Source organism: Paramormyrops kingsleyae, chromosome 8, assembly GCF_048594095.1.
Source record: "Paramormyrops kingsleyae isolate MSU_618 chromosome 8, PKINGS_0.4, whole genome shotgun sequence".
Taxonomy (NCBI): domain Eukaryota; kingdom Metazoa; phylum Chordata; class Actinopteri; order Osteoglossiformes; family Mormyridae; genus Paramormyrops; species Paramormyrops kingsleyae.
The window spans coordinates 38861645-38881930 of NC_132804.1; the positions used below are offsets into that span (position 1 = coordinate 38861645).

The window sequence follows — 20286 nt, forward strand, 5'->3', positions numbered from 1 at the left end:
CTTTAATATTCCAGAAATCGTTATCTGCGGGTGTGGTACAATCAGATTGGAAGCATGCTAATATAACACCCATATTCAAAAAAGGGGATAGAAGTAATCCAGCAAATTATAGGCCAATCAGTTTAACTAGCATTACTGGAAAAATAATGGAAGCTATAATTCAAGTGAAAATGGTAGATTACCTAGATGCAAATAACAATATAAAGGATAGCCAACATGGATTTAGGAGAGGTAGATCCTGCTTAACGAATCTAATTGAGTTCTTTAAGGAAGCTACAAGTGAAATTGATCACAAAAAGGCCTATGATGTGATTTACTTAGATTTCCAGAAGGCCTTTGATGTTGTCCCCCACAAACGGCTCTTGCTAAAGCTTAAAGCTGCAGGGATTTTAGGAACTGTGGCAACTTGGATCGAAAACTGGCTAAATGACAGGAAGCAGCGAGTAGTTATTAGAGGCACAATGTCACAGTGGGCCTCCGTTCATAGTGGGGTACCGCAGGGTTCAATTTTAGGACCACTATTGTTCTTAATTTACATTTATGATATTGACACAAATACATACAGTAAACTGGTTAAATTTGCAGACGACACCAAGGTGGGCGGCGTAGCAGATACTGATCTAGCAGCAGAGAGGCTTCAACGGGATCTGGATTTAATTAGCGAATGGGCTGATACTTGGCAGATGAAATTTAACACAGATAAATGTAAGGTAATCCATGCAGGGAGCAGAAATATAGAGTACAGATATTTTATGGGTTCCACTGAAGCTGATTACGAGAAAGATCTCGGTATGTATGTTGATGCTTCCATGTCCCACTCTCGCCAGTGTGGGGAAGCAATAAAAAAGGCGAACAGAATGTTGGGTTATATCTCTAGGTGTGTGGAGTTTAACTCAAATAGTTTAAGTCCTATCTGTCTGAAAGGAGTTTTTCTGTCCAAATTGCTGATTTTTCTTCCTCTGTGGCCCCTCTGTCGAGTGATGTTCCCCAAGGGTCAATTCTAGGTCCTTTGCTGTTTTCTTTATATATGTTGCCCTTGGGCCCCATTTTTGATAGGCATAATGTTTTTTACCACTGCTTTGCTGATGATCTCCCCATCAAAGCTAATGACAAGAAGTCATTTCAACCACTGCTTAACCCTCGGGGGTGGAGTGCATCGTCGGTGACGCAGCGCATTTTTCAGTTTATTTCTCGCTGAAATCTTAATGTAGAATCATGGAAAAAATGCTGGCTAAATCCGTAATCTGTCTTCCTTTCAAAACGTCCATTGTCGGAAGTATTAAACTTTTTAAAATCAGGTTAAATCAGCAAAAAAGTAAACCATGTCACCTTACTTTGTTTTACCTGCATCGGGGGCGTGTAGTACCGCTGTCACCCGAAGATCGCTATTCACATTATAAATAGCCGCATTAGCGCGTATTCAAATCACATTCGCATTGTAATTTGATGAACAACGCAGCGGTGAAACGCGATCCAGAAACATCCCCATCAGCGCCATAAAAGGGGGGGAAGGACATGGCCAGGTGTCAATGGCTCATGCATACACATGAAAGTTGCTACATATTCAATGAAAGAAATAGTGACATGAGTTAGGTTTTTCTTACTTATTTATCCAAATGAATGTTGCAACTACACCATTTAGTCATCTTCATGTAGTCAAGACTTTGGTGATCAGATATCTGGAATCAAAACAAAATGCCAGCATTGCTTACTATGTACTTTTACAATGTTTTTGCAAGTGTTCCAAACTGCATTTTGCAATGTCTATACTTTGATGTCAAATTACATACGGTACTTCACAAAAATCTGACATATTTACAATATACATTAAAGTAAAGATGAGTGTAATGGCAAACCAAGTATATAAGAAATAATTTATTTGCCATGAATTAAGTTTATGATATTTGAAGAAATGTGTGATCATGCTTCAGTCAGATGATTCTGGACGTTCCCAGGACAAGGCTCAAAAATAGAGTGGATTGGGCCTTTTCAGCTGTAGGCCCTGTCCTGTGGAACTGCTTACCTCAGAACATCAGATCTGTTTGTAATTTAGAGATCCTTACTTAAAACCCACCTATTTTCCTTGGCTTTTGGTTCGAGTTGAGCCCAGACATCTTAGTGCAGCATTATGGTACCTTATTTTATTTTCATCTTATTTTTGTGTATTCTATTGTCTCTATTGTTCCTTGTTTTATTGCTGGCTAACCCGTGAAGCACTTTGGTCAACTATAGTTGTTTTAAATGTGCTATACAAATAAAGCTGAAGTTGAAGTTGTTACAGGCTTGAGCAGTATAATGGTAATATAGTATACTATGATAATTTGAAGTCTTTGCAGCAACATTATCCCAGTACCCCCTGACAAATTTCAAATATACACATGTATAATGTCCAGATGGTATGAAAAATGACATACCGCTCAAGCCAAATCTTAACCGAGCTGACTATGGCGGTCCATGCGATGTGCATTGCATGGGCATAACATGCAATGTTAATATTAACATTGCATGTTGCATGCGATAAACACCCCTATAGCCTTAAGGTGCAATCATGCTAGCTCGAAAAAAATCGCTTTGTCTTTACAGCATTGCGTGAAAGTGGGCATAGTACAGAATGTGACAATTCATTTCAAGATATTGTTGGTGCAGTGATGTTAATAAGGAATAAATCACATGCAGTTTGCCTTTAAAATATATATTTGAAAAGTACATTTTTTCTTGTACCTTGCCATCAGTATTGCTGAAAATAGCAAACTGTGGAATAAATGCATATTGTAATATTAGCCTTCTAGCTTAGTAAGTTGCTAACTAACTAGCGATGTTAGAAAACGCACTATAATATGCTTTCGACCTTCAAGATCCATTTAAATGCGCTCTGCCACTCAGGAAGGAATCTGATTTTTGTGTCACAGAACTATAATGGAAGTGAACGAAATGCAAATATTTTTTCACACTAGTGTGGCTGCACCTTTAGTTATTTTTTAGCCCAGTCTGAATTTCCTGGTAAAAGCACCTTAAATGTCATATGGGTCCCGCATGATAAGGTTCACCCAATGGAGATCATCAATAGGTTTTGCTGAAACATTTTTTCCTCTGTCATAAGAAACGAAGCATAGCAAGCTTGCAATGTTAATGACTGTTTTTGTAAAAAAAATCAGTGGAAAGTTTGCCTCATAGTTTGCGTGAGTTCTGCATGCACTCTCCAAGTTAATCATTTCGTCCTTACTGTTGGACTCAGTCATAGACAGCATGGCACATTTGTGAGAAATTTTACAAAAATGAGTGATGAAAATAAATCTAAACAAAGAACTGCTCACCAGAAGATATTTGCCTTCCTCTGTATGCAAACATTTTGGATTCCAAAAAGACAATACTGAGCAAAAGCATGTGTTTGGTTGGCACTGCTTTGTGTCAGCACAACTCGTGAAAACACCAATTAATCTGACAGACTATTAGTAGATAATTTCTATTTCTTTTTGACTAAACTTTATCTTGGATAAATTTGACTCATTTTTTGCTTTATACACTCACCTAAAGGATTATTAGGAACAGCATACTAATATGGTGTTTGACCCCCTTTCGCCTTCAGAACTGCCTTAATTCTACGTGGCATTGATTCAACAATGTGCTGAAAGCATTCTTTAGAAATGTTGGCCCATATTGATAGGATAGCATCTTGCAGTTGATGGAGATTTGTGGGATGCACATCCAGGGCACAAAGCTCCCGTTCCACCACATCCCAAAGATGCTCTATTGGGTTGAGATCTGGTGACTGTGGGGGCCATTTTAGTACAGTGAACTCATTGTCATGTTCAAGAAACCAATTTGAAATGATTCGAGCTTTGTGACATGGTGCATTATCCTGCTGGAAGTAGCCATCAGAGGATGGGTACATGGTGGTCATAAAGGGATGGACATGGTCAGAAACAATGCTCAGGTAGGCCGTGGCATTTAAACGATGCCCAATTGGCACTAAGGGGCCTAAAGTGTGCCAAGAAAACATCCCCCACACCATTACACCACCAGCCTGCACAGTGGTAACAAGGCATGATGGATCCATGTTCTCATTCTGTTTACGCCAAATTGGTTTGTTCGACTTTTAAGAAATTCAAATTCAAATTAGTTTGAGTACTGAGGTACTATTGTATTTGAAAAATTCCCAAAATCATTCAGCAGTATAGCGGTACCTCAGAACTCGAACTTAATCCGTTCAGAACTCCGGATCAAATCCTAAAAAGTTCGAGTTCCGATCGAATTTTCCCCATAAGAAATAATGGAAAACCAATTAATTGGTTCCCGGTGCCAAAAAATTACACCTAAATATGCTTTTTTAGCATTTAAGCACAAAAGGAACTTGGTAAAACAAGAAGAGCATATACTGTACTTAACACATCTAAGCACATTTATCAAAACAGCAATTTGTAAAGTAAGTAAATATAATATAAATGTAAATAAATATATCCAAACAATGTGTAAAGTTTAGAAAAACAATGTGTTCTGCCCCGATCGTCCGCTCCTTCCGCGTGCCACTCCCCCTCGTTAACCCCGTGTGGAATCCCCGTGTGATCAGCTGTTTCTGTTTGTTGTCATTAGTCCTCTGTGTTTAGTTCTTGTTTCAGTTTGCTTCCCCAGTCCGGTCATTGTATTGTCCATCTGTGTTTTTCCTGCCTTACCTGTAATTAAACTCTGTATTCCCCGATTCCCTGACGTCTGCACCTTTGTCTCTGTTCCGTCCCCGCTCGGCCCGACAATATTATTATAATTAAATGTATTAATGGTTTATTATTAATATTAAAATAATTAATAAGAAATTTTTATTTTTAAATGTATTTTATTATATAATTACTGTTACTATCATTGTCTAAACGTATTTTTACTGTCTAAATATATGTATTCAGCTAGTGTAAACATGCACGATGCTATGACAGCGAATGCGAGGCTGAAACTGAAGCATTACCCGTTGTTTCCGCTGAGAGACGTGCCGCGTGACTCATTTCCCTGCGCGTACAAGTTATCTTAGATCGGCGTTCACGGTTTGAATTCTGAGAATCAGATCGAGCTCTTGGTATTTTTTTTTCTAACTGGTTGGTTTGACTTTTAAGAAATTCGAGTTCTAATGAGTTTGAGAACTGAGGTACCACTTTATAGTCCTTTTTTTTTTTTAAATTGATTTATTTTACATATTCATTTTTATGTGCAAATAAGTGTCTCTTAGGATTTGTTATACAGTCACATTGACAGACACCTAGCCATTTTATTTGGTTTTCAAATGTTTGTAGCTATTTAAACAATTTAAAAAACAAATTCTGCTTTCCCTGCTGTACTGAAATTGCACCAAACTGTGAACTCAAAATCATGGCTTGTACTAACACAATTTTTTTTGTATGGTTACACCCCTAGTAAGCAGAGATTTCACTGACCCCTCTCCTAAGAGCATTAATAGCACAAGGGCCATCAACCATCTTCATGCTGCAAAAAGCTTGTACAAGATTACCAGAAACCCAGTACCACTATGTCCCCAAAGACCTTGGAGATGCTTGAGACCTCCCATGCCAACAACACAAACCACCTAATACAAAGACTCATTCTGGCCCTCGCATCAGGTACACTCCTTATTGTACTGTTTAAAAATGTAAAACAGGTCATACCCACAGCATGACAGGTACAGAGAAAGGGAAAGGAAATAGATGGTATTTTATTTGGGGATTATAGTGGAACAGACCTCTCACTCAGTGATGCACACTTATCCTACTATCATCTAAATACTAATATGTGGGACACAGAAGTGATAAATGACCAATAAATGAGCCTCATCTACTACAAACAAATCCAGAAAGGAAAAAAACAGCAATTTTGCATAGATATCTATGAACAAAATATGAATACAATGAACAAGAAGTGCAAGAACCCATGGGAGGGATGTACTAGCTTCAGTCCAGCACAGAAACAAACAAAATAAACATACATAAAGAAATAAATGTATGCATGCAAAATGCATGGAACATATCTGGTGCCTGCCGGAGGGAAAATGTGGGGAACATTTCTTATGACCTCTATAAAGCAGATGGGCGGTAAAAGCTTTCTCCAAAGAGAACTCACACCTTCTTTTTCCTGCTTGTGCCAGACCACAGAGCTTCAGGTTCCAATTTAATAACCCTGCAGCCTCACTCCAGAATTCTATTTGTGGACCATGTTTTGTCATTTGCACCTTATCAACATCCTGCCCATTTAAAGTTGTTCAGCATATGTAAGAGTAAGTGGTGCTTTTTTACTGTTGTTTTTTAGCAGACTTGTTTATGCAGAGCAGATAACACATGTATGATATCCCAGCAGAGGGTTCTAACAATTTTCTTTAAGTATGTATTATTAATTTATCTACAAAAAAAAGTGCAGTACGAGTGACAACACTAAATTCAAACAGAATCATAATGCAACTCTAGCTGTAATTCATTCTAGTATCTTAAGCTTCTTTTTAAAAAACAACATTGTTAAGCTGTTTTGTGTATTATATGGGTTATGGGTGATCTGATCTAACTTGTACCAATACTCTAATATATATTGAATTCATAAATATTCTTTTAAAAATGTCATTTGACTTGTTCCCTTTTCACACAAAGGTAGATGTCAATGCTGCACAGCAAAAACGGTATATCATTTCAACTGTTATAAGATAAAATGCATGAAAATGCATAAATTAACCTTTACATTTATTAATTACTTATGTTCCATGAACATAAGAATAATTGTGTCTCTAACCACTGCTCCTTCTCCCTCCCTATTATTAAAATTCCTTGTTGGTCATGTGAGAATACAGATAAGAGCTAAAAGGCTAAGCCAGGCCAAGGGGATTGAATACTCTTGGACAAACAAGCCCAGTGACAGTTAAGATCAGGAAAACTACAGCAATCACACATGACACCTAGCCCTCAGCCAACATTAATTTGAATGGTAATGTGGTGCCAGTTCTACAAAGCACATGGACATGTCTAGAAATTAAATCAGGCATTTTTGGCAAATAATATTCAAAATAAAAAAGGCACATTCAATCATTGGATTATTGCACGTGCAAGCATCTCCATGAGTTCTCAGTTACTACTACGACTGTAATGGATACTGGCTGTCCTTCGAGCTCCCTCTCTGAGAGAACACCACAACCAACAGGAATTATCATTTCCAACTGACAAACAGAAAGTAGGTGAACATTGTGGGACTGGCCTGACCTCTTCTTTAGCTGGGTAACAGCCTCATAAAGCCGAAATACAGTTAATGACTGATCCAGGGAGCCATCTGCAGTACAGCTTGTGCTTCAAACATCTGCTTCAAATCAATATATGGTAACAGAAGGGGAAACAGACTTTTCACAACAATAATTAATACAATTTGTTTTCAATTAAATAAAATGTTACATATCTCAGCAATATCATATTCTAGGCAATTAACATTTCATAAATTGAAAACATTTCCTGTTATGAGACAAAAGAAAAGAATCACCTCTTTGTTCACACACATCCAAACCACTCCAAAGAGTAACACATTAAACCCTCGGCAGCAAGCGTGTCTAAAGCAGCACTTAGTTTTGATGCTTCCTAATAAAAATCCTTCTGAGGTGACACATTTTGACAATACAAAAAGCCTGGCAAAACACTAAACCCCACAAGACAAGTTTCTCTGGATTACAGCTGCCATTTCACTTAATACCTGTCGCCCTAACTGCTTTCCTTGGAGAGAAAACATTTTTGCTGGTGTATAGCTACATGAATTCATAGCTACTTAGGATATTGTTACAGTAAGGTTATGTTACCCAATACAAAATTTATCCACACAGGTCAGTATATAAAGACTACATATGGCAATTTTTCGCGATGCAATAAATAAAATATTTCGTTTTTATCAGCATAGCCATTACAACATGTTGCATAATGAAAATTTTACCATTGTCTTTTATTCAGTCTGCTTTGCATTTTGCCTCAGAGTGAGTTAAATATAGTCCTGTGCATGTGGATTTTTTTCAAGATCCAGGCTGCATTTTTTTTGGCAATGGAGGTGGTGGATGCATGTATTAATGAAAGCCCATATACATCAACCTTTACATAGACAAGTCTATAATAGGGGGAGGGGATGCAAATTATGCATTATAATGATTTTACAGCAACATATACCCCAGGCAACAGAAAATCATAGATCCCTACTTGCTTTTACACTAATTTTGTGCCTAGTTCCCAAATATAAATGCAGTGCTTATTTCCCCACCCCCCCCCCCTAATTTTCAAATTAGACTATGGGGAAGTGGGTCAGAGTGATGATATGTGTTGTTTCTAAATCATTTTATAAATCAAGTTCATTTCAAAACAAAGTTTTTAACTTTTTTTTAAACTGAAATCCATATTTATAATTAATTGTTAATTATATAAATTATTTCATTTAGTGTTCTACCACCAAAATATACTTGTACCAGTCTGTATATACTGACTACCATCCTGTCTAGGATGTCCTCCTGGCTTGTGCCCTATGCTGGTTGGGATAGGCTCAATGCAACCAGAAGATGTATGAATGGAGATTCAGTTTGAAGACTACAGGGCATAGAGTGTTCAACAGTTTAATCATTATTTATTTAGCTATGTGGACAATTTCATCACAAGAAACCGCTGTATATTTTATAGAGAAAGACGTTTTTACGGAAAATGTCAGATGTACTGAAACATATAGCCTTTCGGGCAATTTTGCTGCTTCTTAAGTACAGAGTTACATGCTACACTTAAGCACGTCACACAAAAGCAATCAATAAGGCAAACAGTGCATTGCTGTAGCATTTGAATCAAATGGTTTACATGAATCACCAAAAGCATTCAAAATTTTTCATAAGGATACTTCTTTAGTATTACGAAACCCTAGTCTTGGTGTTGTTGCAGTAAGAGCCAACCTGAGTAATATGATCACTAAGCTGAATGTCCTATAGCACTCTCAGAAAGCTAAAGACTGGCATTTTGCACTGTCACACTTCATTAATCCAAGACCATAGAAAGATGTTTGCTTATGTATACTGATAGCAGAGTCAAACAGGGCTGAAGGAAAACCAATTTACTTGAATTTGAAGTGACGTGTGGCATTAAAGGCTATGGCTTGACTATGCAATGAACTTTATAGCTTTTGCCAACCCCAGAATGAAGGTCATGTCCTTTACAGTCTCTCACACTGAGGAATGGGACCCGTTACAGAGTGCCATTTGAAAAATCCAAATGCAGCCAATGGCCAATGATCAAGAAGCATCAAGTCAACTGGTTGCAAATCAGAGGATGCTCCATGTCTGTTTGTCCTAATTCCTTGGCCTTTGTAAAGGTTGGCATCTAATAGTAATTTAGACACATGATGAATGCTCCTAAAATCTAGTTGATAGGCAAAGACTACAATATCCATAAAAAGTGATATTTTAAATTAAAGTCACTGTACTGGAAGGAGCTGAACACATGTAATTCAGTCATACTAAGATATTGACTGAATGCATTCACCCTCACTCATCATTAATTATCCAAAATATACAGTGGTACCTCGGTTCTCAAACTTAATCTGTTCCAGACTCCAGATCGAATCCTAAAAAGTTCGAGTTCTGATTGAATTTTTCCCATAAGAAATAATGGAAAACCAATTAATTGGTTCCCGGCCACCCAAAATTACACCTAAATGTAATTTAGGTGTAACTGGTTTTCAGTTAATTTACCTGGTAAAATAAAGTTTAAATAAATGATATAAATGCTCTAATAGTACACGTAAGTTAGTGGTTTATTTATTGTTAGTTACTGTAATGTTGCGCTGCTGTGAAGAAGGCATTCAAGTAAGAATTGCATTGTAGTATGACTCATTTCCTGGCACGTACAATTTATATTAGGTCAGCGTTCACGGTTCGACTTCTGATATTCAGATCGAGTTCTAGGTCAAACTGGTTTGTTCGACTTTCAAGAAATTTGAGTTCTAGTGAGTTCGAGAACCGAGGTACCACTGTATTTCCTTTAAGTTGCTTGTTTTACTCTTATCGATCTCTTTTTATTCTCCAATATAAATTGATGTTCATGAGGACTTTAATGCTTTGAGTTACATCATTTCAAGTCCTTCCTCACATTCATCATCACAATGTCTGACAAAACAACAATAAAAACAGATTAACTCACCAATCACAATAAACCTAAGCTGAACCATGAAGGAAGCAATCTACTTTTGTCCCCCAATGCAGCTTTCCAGCTAACAGCTTTCCTTGGTGATGCTTTCTTTAATCCCACCTTCATGTCTGCATCCTTTCCTCCATATGAGAATAAGGAAAGGGGGAGAGCCCCCTGAGGGTGGGAGAAGAGGAGTTTGAATATCAAAGGCCACAATGCATGTAATGTCAACCCTGTGTAACACCATCACGCTGCCTCCATTGTCCATCTGGTGGGCCAGAGAATGGAGGAGGCAGAGCCACTGCCTTCGAACACTGCCAAATGCAGGCCTTCTTTCATTTGTTATTGTACTGAACACTATGCTGTCTGCCACAGTCAGCTGTGAACTGAAGGCCTTGTGCTGCAGTCTTAAAAGAATCCCAAGCCCATTCCTTGTTTTTTTTTTGTGGCATTTCTGTGAAAGCAATAAGCACCCTGTTGTTGGGGGCAGATGTGGTTTAGGGGAGGACAGATGCTCAGCTTTTGTGCAGCACAAATGAGACATGACAGCTGACAAGTGGAAGATACAAGGAAACATCCCTTAAACAAGAAGCTCCTGATTTGCCTCCATGGTCCTGCAGTTATTGCTAACCAAATTATTGTAACAGGAAAACTACATCCTTTGTTGACTGAACAACCCAATGACTAACATCTTGTACCTGAACAAGCATCATATTTCTGAGACTTTCTGCTCTATGAGTTTCAAGGCTCAATCTGAAATCTCCTGTTCTCTAAGACTGTGGTACTACATCACTGCTATAACAAGTAGGGATAGGCCAATCCACATTTTTTCAGTTCCAATCCGATTCCGATGCACAACTGCCGATACCGATACGGATTCTGATACAAGAGCACTTTTCACTTTGTTATATATATATATATATATATATATATATATATACTGTATATACTGTGTGTGTGTGTGTATATATATATATATATATATATATATATATACTGTGTATATACTGTGTGTGTGTGTGTATATATATATATATATATATATACACACACATATACACACACTCACCTAAAGGATTATTAGGAACACCTGTTCAATTTCTCATTAATGCAATTATCTAATCCACCAATCACATGGCAGTTGCTTCAATGCATTTAGGGGTGTGATCCTGGTCAAGACAATCTCCTGAACTCCAAACTGAATGTCAGAATGGGAAAGAAAGGTGATTTAAGCAATTTTGAACGTGGCATGGTTGTTGGTGCCAGACGGGCCGGTCTGAGTATTTCACAATCTGCTCAGTTACTGGGATTTTCACGCACAACCATTTCTAGGGTTGACAAAGAATGGTGTGCAAAGGGAAAAACATCCAGTATGCGGCAGTCCTGTGGGCGAAAATGCCTTGTTGATGCTAGAGGTCAGAGGAGAATGGGCCGACTGATTCAAGCTGATAGAAGAGCAACTTTGACTGAAATAACCACTCGTTACAACCGAGGTATGCAGCAAAGCATTTGTGAAGCCACAACACGCACAACCTTGAGGCGGATGGGCTACAACAGCAGAAGACCCCACCGGGTACCACTCATCTCCACTACAAATAGGAAAAAGAGGCTACAATTTGCACGAGCTCATCAAAATTGGACAGTTGAAGACTGGAAAAATGTTGCCTGGTCTGATGAGTCTCGATTTCTGTTGAGACATTCAAATGGTAGAGTCAGAATTTGGCGTAAACAGAATGAGAACATGGATCCATCATGCCTTGTTACCACTGTGCAGGCTGGTGGTGGTGGTGTAATGGTGTGGGGGATGTTTTCTTGGCACACTTTAGGCCCCTTAGTGCCAATTGGGCATCGTTTAAATGCCACGGCCTACCTGAGCATTGTTTCTGACCATGTCCATCCCTTTATGACCACCATGTACCATAGGACAGTTATGTGTGCACGCGTGATAGAGGGTCCCGTACGGTGTCTTGCCTGCCTGCTGCCCAGGTAGGAGACCTTCCAGATCGTGTGGACAAGCTTTTGGCCCCAGCTGGGGTGGATCCAGTTGTCGTGGTGCATGTTGGCACCAACGACATAGGCAAGGGTAGAAGGGCTGTTCTGCAGGATAAATTTATTGAAGTCGCCAATAAGCTTAGAAGCAGAACGTCCATGGTGGTATTTTCTGAAATACTCCCCGTGCCACGCGCAAGTCAGGCTAAGTTAGCTGAGATAAGGAGATTAAATGCGTGGCTAAAAGGATGGTGTAGGAAAGAGGGGTTTAGGTTTATGGGGCACTGGAGGACCTTCTGGAACAGGTGGGACCTGTTCAAGCCGGATGGGTTGCATCTGAACCGGAGGGGAACCAGTGTACTGGGAAGGCGTATTTGAAGAGTAGTTGAGGAATGTTTAAACTAGGGACTGGGGGGGCAGGGAGGTTAGTTAAGTATGTAACTGGGGGGAAACGGAAAGCCCCAAAATATCATATTATAAGTAGGCACTGTAATAGGCCTACCCTTTGTTGTCTGTATTTAAACGCCAGGAGTATTAGGAATAAAATTCATGATTTAGAGGCTCTTATCTCATCAGACTCTTATGATATTATAGCAATAACTGAAACGTGGTTGAGTGATAAGGATGGACAAGAATATAATATGGATGGTTACACATTGTTCCGTAAAGACCGTATAGGTAAGAAGGGAGGTGGTGTTGCAGTATATGTAAAGGAAAACTTGCAGGCAAGGGAGCTTACTGATATAAGTAAAAGTACGGAAGCTATATGGGTAAAATTAGATGCTACAAACTCAAATAGCCTAATTGTCGGTGTTTGTTACAGAGCACCCAATGTAGCTGCTGAGGAAAGCAGATTGTTATACAGTGATATTAGGATTATGAGCAATAAAAATGATGTGGTAGTTATGGGTGATTTTAATCTACCGGGGATGCAGTGGGACATTGTTGCTGGCTCTTCTGAAAATGAACTTGAGATGGTGGAATTAGTACAGGATTGTTTTTTTACTCAGTTTGTTAACACCCCTACCAGGGGAGATGCCATTCTTGATCTTGTTTTGTCTAATAACCAGGACAGGATTGGTAAATTAGACGTTTTAGAACCACTTGACAGTAGCGATCATAACATGGTTAAATTTGAGGTTAAGTTTAGTGCCCGAAGAGCAAAGTCCAAATCAAAAATATATAATGTTAGGAAGGCTAACTTCAATTGTATGAGATTAAAACTAGAAACTGTGAACTGGATGGAGTTAAATAACAAAGCTGTTGAAGAGGCATGGGATTTTTTTAAAAGCACATTATTGCAAGTGCAAGAGGACTTCATACCTGTTTCCAGCAAGAATAAATCTAGGAAATTGCAACCTAGGTGGTTTAATAGGGAAATAAAGTAAGGAGGAAAAGGGCTTTGTTCCAGAGATGGAAAATAACTGATGATGACATAATAAAGCAAGAGTATCTAAATCTACAGGCTGAATTAAAAAATGACATTAGACGAGCTAAAAGGAATGTCGAAAGGAAGATCGCATTGGAGGCTAAGGATGACGTTAAAAGTTTCTTCCAGTATTTTAACCCTAAAAGAGCTCTAAAAGCTGAAATTACTAATCTGCAGGATAGTAAGGGTCTTATAATTGAAAACGACATTGGCATAGTAAATGAGTTCAATGATAGTTTTGCACGGGTATTCACTGTTGGGGACACTAGTAACTTACCAGTTCTTATTACTAATCCAACATCGTCTATAACTAATATATATATAACTGAAGCTAATGTTTTGCAAAGCCTAGCTAAGCTCAAAATAAATAAATCACAGGGCCCTGATGGCATCTTACCTATAGTGTTAAAAGAGATGAGGGATATTATTTGCCGACCCTTAACATTACTGTTTCAAAAATCCTTATCTGAAGGTGTGGTACCTTCTGATTGGAAGCATGCCAACATAACGCCCATTTTCAAAAAAGGGGATAGAAGTAATTTGTCAAACTATAGGCCAATCAGTCTAACTTGTATAACTGGTAAAGTTATGGAGGCTATAATCAAAGAGAAAATGGTAGATTACCTGGACTCAAATAACATTTTGAGGGATAGCCAGCATGGATTTAGGAGAGGTAGATCCTGTTTAACAAATCTGTTGGAGTTTTTTGAGGAAGCTACTCAGGAAGTTGATGATAAGAAGGCCTATGATGTCATCTACTTAGATTTCCAAAAGGCTTTTGATGTTGTTCCCCACAAGAGGCTCTCACTTAAACTCAAAGCGACAGGTATTTTAGGAACTGTAGCGACCTGGATTGATAACTGGTTAACGGATAGGAAGCAGCGAGTAGTTATAAGAGGCTCAATGTCACAGCAGGCCTGCGTTCATAGTGGGGTACCGCAGGGTTCAATTTTAGGACCACTTTTGTTCCTAATTTACATAAATGATATAGACACCAATATATACAGTAAACTGGTGAAATTTGCAGATGACACCAAGGTGGGTGGTGTAGCAGATACTGAACTAGCGGCTCAGCAGCTACAGCGGGATCTTAATTTAATTAGTGACTGGGCTGACACCTGGCAGATGAAATTTAACAAAGACAAATGTAAGGTACTCCATGTAGGGAGCAGAAATATAAAGTACAGGTATTTTATTGGACCTACTGAAATAAAGGTAGCTGATTATGAGAAAGACCTTGGTGTGTATGTTGATGCTTCCATGTTTCATTCTCGCCAGTGCGGGGAAGCAATAAAAAAGGCCAATAGGATGTTGGGGTATATCTCCAGGTGTGTGGAGTTTAAGTCAAGGGAGGTAATGCTAAGATTATACAATTCCTTGGTGAGACCTCACCTAGAATATTGTGTACAGGTTTGGTCACCATATCTTAAAAAGGACATAGCGGCCTTAGAAAAGGTGCAGCGTAGGGCCACAAGAATGATTCCTGGTCTTAGAGGAATGTCATACGAGGAAAGGTTATTTGAGCTAAATCTGTTCAGCCTCAAGCAAATTAGACTGAGGGGGGACATGATCCAGGTCTATAAGATTCTAACAGGTTTGGATGCTGTTCAACCGAATAGTTACTTCAGCATTAGTTCAAATACAAGAACTCGTGGCCATAGGTGGAAATTAGCGGGAGAACATTTCAAACTGGATTTAAGGAAGCACTTCTTTACACAGCGTGTAGTCAGAGTATGGAATAGTCTTCCTGATAACGTAGTGCAAGCTGAATCCTTGGGTTCCTTTAAATCAGAGCTAGATAAGATTTTAACAACTCTGAGCTATTAGTTAAGTTCTCCCCAAGCGAGCTCGATGGGCCGAATGGCCTCCTCTCGTTTGTATAGTTCTTATGTTCTTATGTTCTTATATATATATGTGTATGTATATATATATATATATATATATATATATTAGGGGTGGCACGGTTCACAAAACCCACGGTTCGGTTTGTATCATGGTTTTAGGGTCACGGTTTTCGGTTTTGTACGATTCTTGTTATTTTTTCTTTTAATCTTTAATACTCCAGAAATGTACTTCAGCATATGATATATAGCTTAATTATCCACAATTTAGGATACAGTATTAAAAAAGTTATATCATGTAATCATGCATAAACTGAATTTGACTTGACTTAAAGCACATTATTAAAATTATTAAACATTATTAATCCCAGAACAGTAATAAAATAAAAGTCTTGCCTTAACATAAATGCTAAAAGAATAGATCGCTTTAATCGCTATTACAGTTGGGTATGGGCACGCGGTCTTATTTAGAAAACATACAAAAAGAGACGCATATAATGTTTAATCATTCGTTTTGTATTTGTCCAGTCCACGGGGTTAATTTAATTGGGGATCGTTAAAATGATAGATCACCTATCTTGATTAAGCCTGATTCGGTTCGTTTCACGTTATATATATATAACATGAAAAAAATTGGTATTAATTATATTGAATGTTCTTGAGTAATCGATAAAATCAGTTTCTGTGTATGTACAAGACATCAATCCGTAATAGTGCAAAATATGTCCAGTTGATATGTCTAGTATGATCATCTGGCAATAGCCTGTATGTGTGTGTGTGGTCTGTGTGGTCAGACACTGTGCAATAAACAGAATTTTTAGGAACATGGCAAATGTTCACATTGCAGCATGGAAGCAGGCTCACTGTTACAACGCTGACCGGGAAAGCAGAGGCGAGGAGACCTAGGATCGGGGGAATGCGGGGTTTAATGAGCAAAAGGAACACAGACGAGCGGTAAAGCAGAATTACAATATAATGACCGGACTGGAGAAAGAAACGGAAACGCGGACTAAGGCCCAATCCCAATTCTATTTTCTACCCCTTTGCCTACCCCTCACCCCTTCCCCTTGCCCCTTGAAATGAAGTGGAAAGGGGTAGGGTTAAAAAATTTCCCCTAAGAAATGGGACACCACTACTACACTGTTATACGTCATCATCCATTGTCACTACCTCCTAACGTTACGTCAGAGGACATGCGCCGATGTTTATCACAAATTCCAAGATGTCGCCGTCAGCATCGTAGCATGTAAAGATTACTCACTCCCAAAGTTTTTTTGCGCCGTATTTGGACTTTAAAAACAGATGTTCGTTTTCACCTCGAAAACGTATGAGCCTTCGGGTTTCCTCAGCTGTCCCTATACAGAATATAATTTACAAAAATGTTGTCATGTTGCAATAAGTACGAATAGTGTAAGCACCATTCATTTACATGTACACATATGGCCATAAGCAAAACAAAACAACGCGTTACAACATGCAGTCAGTTACCGGGTAACGTTATATGACATAAAAATATATTTCCTAATATTGTGCAATCAGTGCTATCCGCAAGCAAACTTTAGCGATTTTTTTTCAAACTTTTCTTTACAGAACATCACCGTAAACACAAACACAAGATTGATGGTAATATACATGTAATGAAAAAATGTCATAAAAATCCTTATTAATGGCAAAAATTACTTAACATTTATGGGTCTGCTTGCTCGAGTGGGCAGCCATGTTGTAAATTTCTCTTAGCCCTTCGTTTGAAGTGAGGTCCCGAAAAATCTTCGTTTCGAGGGCTATCTAGCCCTTCCCCTTACCCCTACCTCTCCAATCAAAAGAGAATTGAGACACCCCTACCCCTACACGTGAACACGCCAAACGGAGGGGTAGGGGTAAGTGTAGGGTAAGAACTGGTAAGTTACTAGTGTCCTCGACAGTGAATGGAAACCGGAAGCGGACGCTGGCGCAAATTGGTTGCCGCTGCTTCTCGGTTTCTCCTTTCGCCGCTTACTGCCATTGTCTGCTACCTGCCGGCCTTCCTGTCACGCCACCGCTGAGAGCGCTGCCTACGCCGCTGCCGTGAGCACCTACTACGTCGTCGCCGAGAGCACTGCCAACGCTGCCGCAGTACGCACCTTCTACACCGCAACTAAGAGCGCTGCTAACGCTGCCGCTGCGAGCGCTGCCTACGCAGCTGCCGTGAGTACCTGCAATTTCTACGTCGCTGCCGTGAGCGTTGCCTACGCCGCCGCCGTGAGCGCTACTACGCTGCCGCCGAGTGCGCTGCTTGCGCCGCCGCCGAGAGTGCTGCCAAGGCTGCCGCCGTGAGCACTACTACGCCGCCGCCGAGTGCGCTGCGTCCGCCGCCGCCGAGTGCGCTGCGTCCGCCGCCGCCGAGTGCGCTGCCTGCGCCGCCGCCGAGAGCGCTGCCTACGCCGCTTCCCTGAACACCTACTACGCCGCCGCTGAATGCGCTGCCAGCGTTGCTGCCGTATGCGCTTCCAAGCTGTGCTCATCACACCATTGCTGAGAAAGATACCACTGGATCTGTTGCTGCTCTCCTCTGCTTTCACCGGCAATCATGTGGATAAGTATGCCGTTTGTCTGTGGTTTACTCGCTGCCTGGACTATTTTGTCCTTCATGGTTAACCCATCAGCAGCGATACTGCGATACACGGCTGCTGAGCTTCTGCAATTATGCCCCCAGTCCACAATTGTACCGTCAGTATTGTACCACTGTTTAGATATTCTTCGCTACCCTCGTCGGAAATACATCCATCGTGGTTCACGTAGGGGCTTTAGTGTTGATAACTCCAAGCTAATACCATCTATTTGGTCCTCTACTCGTCATCATTCTAAATTTGCTGGTGGGAAAGTTGACCGTAGGGTGCTGGCCAGCCTAGCCAGCTCGACAAAGGTCAACTCCAGAATGGACTGCAACAATGTCAATTTTGGTTTATTTAATACCCGCTCTCTCACGAGTAAGGGTCCCCTCCTTCAGGATGTCTTGGTTGATCGTAAATTGGATTTTCTTTGTCTTACTGAAACCTGGCAACAACCTGGTGACTTTTCACAACTTAATGACTGTACTCCACCGGGGTTTGCATATATTTGTCAGCCCCGTGAATTAGGAAGAGGTGGTGGTCTTGCGATAATTCACAGTAAAAAGTGGAACGTTTCAACGGTGCCCCCGCCTTCATATCGCTCATTTGAATCAATCACCATACAATTGAATGGGTCTACTCCGGTCATAGTCTGTACTGTCTACCGTCCGCCCAAGCCTAATAATGATTTTATAAATGAATTCTCTGCTTTTATTTCTTATCTTTCTTCACAATGTCCTAATGTAATAGTACTGGGTGATTTTAATATACACATGGATGATCCTAAATCTATTATGACCAAGGACTTTACATCTTGCCTTGATAGTGTTAGTCTACAGCAATACATTCATGTACCCACCCATTCTAAGGGTCATATATTGGATTTGGTCTGTTGCTCTGGTATCACACCTCGTAACTGTGAGGCGGTTGATTTTCCTGTTTCTGATCATAAGCTAATCACTTTTACTACTAGCTTAACTTTATATAAAAACAAACTGCCACGTGTTATGACATTTCGTAACGTTAAGTCTGTGGATCCTATTTTGCTTTGTAATGGTATTAGTAATCTTAATGTTAACAGTTCTTCTTCTACTGATGAATTGGTTTCCTTTTATAATAATGGTCTTCACACTCTTTTAGATAACCTAGCTCCTATAAAAACCCGGACTGTTTATTTTACTCATTCTGCTCCATGGTTCACATCAGAGCTCCGACAAATGAAATCAAAAGGTCGTCGTTTGGAACGTCTTCACAAGAAAACGGGGCTTGTTGTTCATAAAGATATGTACAAGGACCATATTATCAAATATAAGGATTGTATTTCTATTGCAAAATCCAATTATTATACTAGTTTAATTATGGCTGGTGAAGGGAACACCAGAGCTTTGTTTTCTTTAGTAAACTCTACTTTACGACCACCGGATATGTTCCCCCCGCATTTTTATTCCACTGAGAGTTGTAATTCCTTAATGCAGTTTTTTCTAGACAAAATAGGCAAGATTCATCAACAACTGATTACTAACACTCCTCTGAATTTGGCCTCACTGCCATTATTAACTCCTGTTTCTCATTCTCTTTCACATTTTAATCTTCCTTCCGTTATAGAAATATCCAACCTAATCCTAAAATTAAAGTCAACTACTTGTCAGCTTGACCCTCTCCCTACTACATTGGTGAAGGCCTGTCTACCTTCTCTGTCTCCTCTACTTACTTTCATTACTCACTCCTCTCTCACTACTGGTACTGTTCCTACATTGCTTAAATCAGCTATTATAACTCCAGTACTTAAGAAACCTGGTTCAGACCCCACTGATTTTCATAACCTCCGTCCCATTTCAAATTTACCCTTTCTTGCAAAAATTCTTGAAAAAATAGTTGCACTTCAGGTTCACACTCATTTGGCTAATAATAACCTTTACGAGAAATTTCAATCAGGTTTCCGTTCTTTCCATAGTACCGAAACTGCTCTGGTTAAAATATCTAATGATCTTCTTATGGCAGCTGATACTGGACTATTAACTATTCTTACTTTTCTTGATTTAAGTGCAGCATTTGACACCATCTCTCATGATATCTTACTTCAAAGACTAGCGTCTATCGGTATTACCGATACATCATTTAATTGGTTTAAATCTTACCTCTCTGATCGCACTCAGTACATTCAGATGGGATCTTTTAAATCCAGGTCTTGTTCAGTCACTACAGGGGTTCCTCAGGGTTCTGTCCTGGGGCCCCTTCTGTTTATCATATACTTGCTTCCTCTTGGTAATATTTTCCGCAAATTTAATATT

General features: G+C 39.5%; 1 protein-coding gene across 26 annotated transcripts in view; it reads right to left on the reverse strand.

Moving 5' to 3' along the window:
• Positions 1–20286, reverse strand: part of nfasca (neurofascin homolog (chicken) a) — a 133113-nt gene that overhangs the window by 65582 nt on the left and 47245 nt on the right. Inside the window, exon 2 of one of the 26 annotated variants that reach the window (XM_072715807.1) lies at positions 1605–1679. The exons of 24 other annotated variants lie outside the window; for them this stretch is intronic. The gene's annotated coding sequence lies outside the window, so the exon portion shown is untranslated. Of the gene's footprint in view, positions 1–1604; positions 1680–10160; positions 10226–20286 lie in introns of those variants that run through there. One more of the 26 variants, XM_072715809.1, reaches the window with a different exon arrangement.